Source organism: Chinchilla lanigera, unplaced genomic scaffold (genome assembly GCF_000276665.1).
Source record: "Chinchilla lanigera isolate Chin_1 unplaced genomic scaffold, ChiLan1.0 scaffold00179, whole genome shotgun sequence".
In the NCBI taxonomy this organism is placed as follows: domain Eukaryota; kingdom Metazoa; phylum Chordata; class Mammalia; order Rodentia; family Chinchillidae; genus Chinchilla; species Chinchilla lanigera.
The window spans coordinates 973,151-978,864 of record NW_004955580.1 but is presented as its reverse complement, the minus strand read 5'-3'; positions in this window follow the sequence as shown (position 1 = coordinate 978,864).

Here is a 5,714-nt window from a genome sequence, read left to right as displayed (position 1 = left end):
TGGGCCATGCCTTCTGTCTGCTCTCCATTCGTTTTGGGGGTGTTTTTGTTTTTGTTTGAGAAAGGGTCTTGCTACGTAGCTCAGGCTGGCCTTGGACTCATGGTGATCCTACTGCCTCAACCTCCCAAGTGTGGAGCTTACAGGTGTGTGCCACCGTGCCCAACTTCCATTTGTCTTTGTTAATTTATTTTTATTTTTATTAGTACATGTTTGTGGTACATAACGATTATATTCAGCATGAGAAGTTGGAACATGTACATGACACATCTTAACTCTTTGTCTATTCCAGGCCCGTCCCTCATTCCTTTTACTGCATCCCTTGATCCTGTTTCTCTTTGAAAAGATCTGTTTCCAATCATTTATTTTGCCCTTTGTTTATATTTTGAACCCCTTGTAACAACTAGATATTTAAGACTGAGTGTCTGATTTATTTCACATAACATCATGGTCTCAAGGTGCATCCATTTTCCTTCAGATGACTCAATGACTCAAGTTTATCCTTCTTTATGGCAGAGTAGTACTCCACTGTATGTAATACCACGTTTTCTTTATCTGTTCATCTGTGGATAGACATATAGGCCACTTCCAAGGTTTGTGCTGCTATAATATGTACAGTTTCTTGCATTCTACTTGCCAGTAGCAGAATAAGGAATTTTGTGTCTATGTTCATTAAAGAGATTGGTTTGTATTTCTCATTTTTGGTTGGGTCCCATATGGTTTTGGAATCAGGGTAATGCTAGCTTGCAGGAATGACTTTGGGAGCGCTGCTTCCCTTTCAATTGCATTAAAGAGTTGAAGGAGTATGAGCATGAGCTCTCCCCAGCAGTTGTGATAGAATTAGTGGTGAATCCATCAGGTCCTGGACTCTTCTGGATAGGTTTTTTGTTACTGTTTAGTTTCATTCCCTGTTACTGAATTATTCAGTGTTTTTATGTCTTCTTCATTCATGCTTGGTGATTAGTATGTATGTAGGAATCTACCCATCATTTGTTTTTTGTTTATTATTTATTTTTATTAGTACCTGTCTGCCATACATAATAATCACATTCATCATCATAGGGAATTTTGTTTTTTGCTTGTTTTTGTTTTTCTGAGATGGTCTCGCTGTGCAGTTCAGGCTGGCCTTGAACTCACTTTGTAGCCCAGGCTGGCCTCAAACTCGCCAGGGTCCTCCTGCCTCAGCCTTCTGAGTGCTGGGATTACAGGTGTGCGCCACCACGCCCCGCTTGTTTTTTTGTTTTGAGACATGGTCTCCCTATGCAGTTCAGCCTGGTCTTGAACTCACAGTACTCCTCCTGCATGCTGGGATCACAGGCGTGCATCACCACACCCAGCTCATCATAGGGAACTTTCACCTGTGCATAATAGATCCTTTTTCCCCACTCCCTTCTTCTCATTTCAACCCTTCTTCCCCCCCCACTTACAAAAGCATTGTTTCCATTTTTTCTTCCACTCTCTGTTTTTAAATCTAGTTTTCCTTCCTTCCCTTCTCCAAGCCTGTTCCCCTTCCCATTTGAACATGTTCTTCCTAGTTCCCAATAGCTGGCCTCCATTTTGCTCCTTATTTATGCTTTCAGTTTCTCACATAGGAGAAACAATGAAATAAACTTGTGTGTCTGATTTATTTCTTTACAATTATGGTCTCGAAGTACATCCATTTACTTAAAAATGACTCAAGTGTATCCTTCTTTATGGCGAAGTAGCACTCCATTGTATATAAATACCATATTTTCTTTATCTATTCATCCGTTTATGGGCATTTGGGCTGTTTCCAAGATTTAGCTATTATAGATTGTGCTGCTACAAATATGGGTGTGCATGGATCAGTGTGATGTTATTCTAGACAGCTAAGTCAGATACCAATACAGTAGGCAGTCGGTGCAAAAGGAATCCATCAGGACTGTGACTGGACGTGTATAAAATGGCTGATTTTATACACTTCCCTAAGGGGTGGATGAGGCGTGGGATTATTGGTATCACCCTTTTGGGATTTCCCCTTATCTCATTAGGGGTGTGCCATCCTCTCCCACCTGCTAAGACTATAAAACGAAGACTGTGAAATCTAACAACAAGGTGAAGACTACAGATTGTTGCCCAAGGTTAATGGTGTCACCCATGTACCCTTGCTACCAGTGGACCAATATTCCCTAAGTGACTATACTTGCGATCTTATCGGTTGATCATAATTTTGACCCACGTTGTACCTGCCTCATGATTTTGCTCTAAGAAACTTCCTTCGAGAGGTGGGCTCATTGGCAAGCCATTGGGGACCCCTCCTGCCTCTCAGGAGCTATTTCTATTCCACATTCCTATTCCCCATTCCATTTCTCCACTAAATTTTCCTACTCTTAACATCCACTATTTCTTAGAATTCATTCTTCAACTTCGAGGAACACAAACTCAGTGTATTTAACATCTGGCATTCCCCCTCTATCAATATGATCCTTTTAACTCTTTTGAGAAGATATCTAGAAGGGGAACAACTGGGTTAGATTGAACCTCTAGTTTTAGTTTTTTGAGGACTCTCCACACTGATTTCCACAGTGGTTGCACCAGTCTACACCCCCACCAACAATGGAGAATTCCTTTTTGCCCACAGCCCCTCCAGCATTTGTTATTGGTTGATTTCTTGATGATAGCCATTCTTTCCAGGGTAAGATGCAATCTCAGCATTGCTTAATTTGCACCTCTTGAATGACCAGTGATGTTAAACATTTTTTCATATATTTACTTGCTGTTTGTACTTTATCTGAGAAGTGCTTATTTCGGATGCCCATTTTTGGATTGGGTCTTTAAATTTGGGGGGCCTGATTTTTAAGTTCTGTAGGGTTTTTATCATGAATAGGTGTTGGACTTTGTGAAATGTTTTTTCTACATCTATTGAGATGATCATATGGGTTTTGTCCTTGGCTCTGTTAATATGGTGTATTACATTTACTGATTTGCATATGTTGAACCATCCCTGCATATCTGGGATGAATCCCACTTGGTCATGGTGTATAGTCTTGTTTTTTTTTGTTGTTGTTGTTGTTGTTTGTCTTTTTTGAGACAGGACCTCGCTATGCAGTTCAGGCTGGCCTTGAGCTCACTTTGTAGGGCAGGCTGGTCTCGAATTTACAGTGATCTTCCTACCTCCGCCTCCCGAGTGCTGGGATTACAGGCATGTGCCACCATGCCCAGCTACAGCACATATTCTTGAGAATTTTTTGTAGTGCTGGTTTAGTGATCGTGAGTTTCTTGATGTGTTGTCATCGAAAGATCTCATTTCTCCATTAAAAGATAGTTTTATAGGTTACATCAGTTTGTGTTAGATGCTGTTTTCTTTTAAGGCTTGAAACACTTCACTCTAAGCTCATGGTCTTTACGATTTGTGTTGCAAAATCTGCTGATTCTAATGAGTTTACCTTAATTGATACACTGCTTTTCTCTAACCACTTTTAAGATTCTGTTCTTGTGTTGGACTTCCAGGATTCTGGCTGATGCATTATGGAAAGGTTCTTTTCTGATCATGGCTATTTGGGATTCTATATGCTTCACTTATCAGTATGTTTTTTTTTTTTAATTTGGAAAATTTTCAGTAAACAGGTTTTTATGTCACTTATGCTATCTTCTGATTTTTTTCACTCATTCCAATTAATCTTAATCTTTTCATCATCTAGGTACTGTTGGATCCATTTTCCATGTTCTTTTGTTTTTGTTACGGTACTGGGGACTGAATCCAAGGTCTAGCACATGCTAGACAATGTTATTGTTTTTAATGAGTCTAAGTATACAGTCACCTGCATCAGCTCTGTCTTCTAGCTCTGACATTCTGCCCACACACTGATCATTTCTGCTGCTCATAGAATTTTTATTCTCCTGGATTTTGTTTGGTATCTTTTCATGGACTCTAATTCTTTGCTAAAGTGGTCATTCATGTTATCATTTTATTTTGCTCAGCTAGTGTTTTTGCTGTTTAGAGAGGATCTCACTATGTAGTTCAGACTGGCCTTGAACTGTGTAGCCCACACTGGCCTCAAACTCACAGCAATCCTCCTGCCTCAGCCTCTCAAGTGCAGGCATTATAGGCATGCGCCACCATGCCTGGTATTAGCTCATCTAGCTTTCTATTAGCATCTACTGTAATCTCTCTCATCATTTCATTAAGTGTATCATCTGTTTAGTATTTTGAACTCTCCAAGCACCTCATTTTTTGGTCTCCTTTAATCATTTCATAAGTTTCAATTGTCTGGCTTTTGATTTCCTTCCCATCAATTCCCCACAGATCAGCTTTGAGCAAATTGGGAGTTTCTGAAGGTATGTTTTTGCCTTGTCTTCTGGTGGTCCTATTGTTTTGTGCTGAGGGTTTCAAGTCAATTGTTTTGTTTGGTTTTTGTCTTTTTGAGACAGAGTCTCACTATGCAGTCTAGGCTGGCCTTGAACTCACTTTGTATCCCAGGCTGGCCTCGAAGTTACAACGATCCTCCTGCCTCAGCCTCCCAAGTGCTGGCATTATAGGCGTGTGCCACCACATCCGGCTCAGGTCAATTGTAGTGAAAAGACTTTGTTGCTAATATGAGGATCTCTTTTCCAGGGACATACTCAAGGCATGGCCAACTATAGGCTTATGCCTCTCTCCCAAGATCTGGCCACTTCTGTTAACTTAGGGAGGGTGCAGTGTGATTGGTACAGCACCTAGTTTTCCAGAAATGAACTGAAGTACTGCCTGGTGTGGTGGTACACACCTGGAATTCCAGCACTTGGGAGGCTGAGGCAGGAGAACTGCTCCAAGTTTGAGGCAAGTCTGGACTACACAGAGTCAAAGCCAGCCTGAACTACATAGCAAGACCCTGTCTCAAAAAAAAAAAAAAGAAAAAAGAAAAAAGAAAAATGAACTGAAGTATTGATAATGACACAAAGGCAATCCAGTTACTGTCATACAGTAAAAACCAATTAATCACTACAAGTATACCACCCTGGCAACAACAACAGAATCAGCAACAATGATGGAGTCAAGGCAAACTAGATGTTGATATAGCATCAGAACCATAAAAGCAGGGGACATGAAAAGAATCAAGGTGTCTTATGTGCATGTACCAACTCCCCACAATGTACGTAATCATATGTACTGCCAATGTGTACCAGTGAAATGCAAAATAAAAAACCACAGAAGCTTGCACCACACTGCAAGCCACACAAGCTGGCTGTGCCGGCTGAGACAGGTCCCCTCTCCCCAGAAGCGGAGGAGCTTTCCAGGCTGCTTCCCTCTTTTCTGTGCATTGTACTTTCTCTCCAGCTTCTCTGTACATTTTAGTTTTCCTGTCAGCTTCCTCCCATGTCCTGGAAACCTACTTCTTTTCTTCACCCAGGTGTTTTTGAAATGTCTCAAATCCAGACCCTGAAGAAGGCTGTACTTTGCTCCTGGTTTTATTTTTTTTAAACCAGGAACTGAACTCAAGACCTCACACTTGCCAGGCGGGCACCACGCCACTGAGCTATATCCCTGGCCCATTTGCTGCTCGTTTTACTCCACCATTTTAGCTTTGTTTTTTCACTTTTTACTGAGTCTGACAAAATCGTATGTGTTTAAGGAGCACACAGCGTCGTGACTGGAGACCCGGGTATGTTCTAAATGAGTAGCACCATCAGTCTAGGGAACGTTTCCGTCACCCCCCACACTTAGAGCCATCCTGAATTTCCTCTGCAGTGAAGCATTTCATAAAAGCCCAAGCCAG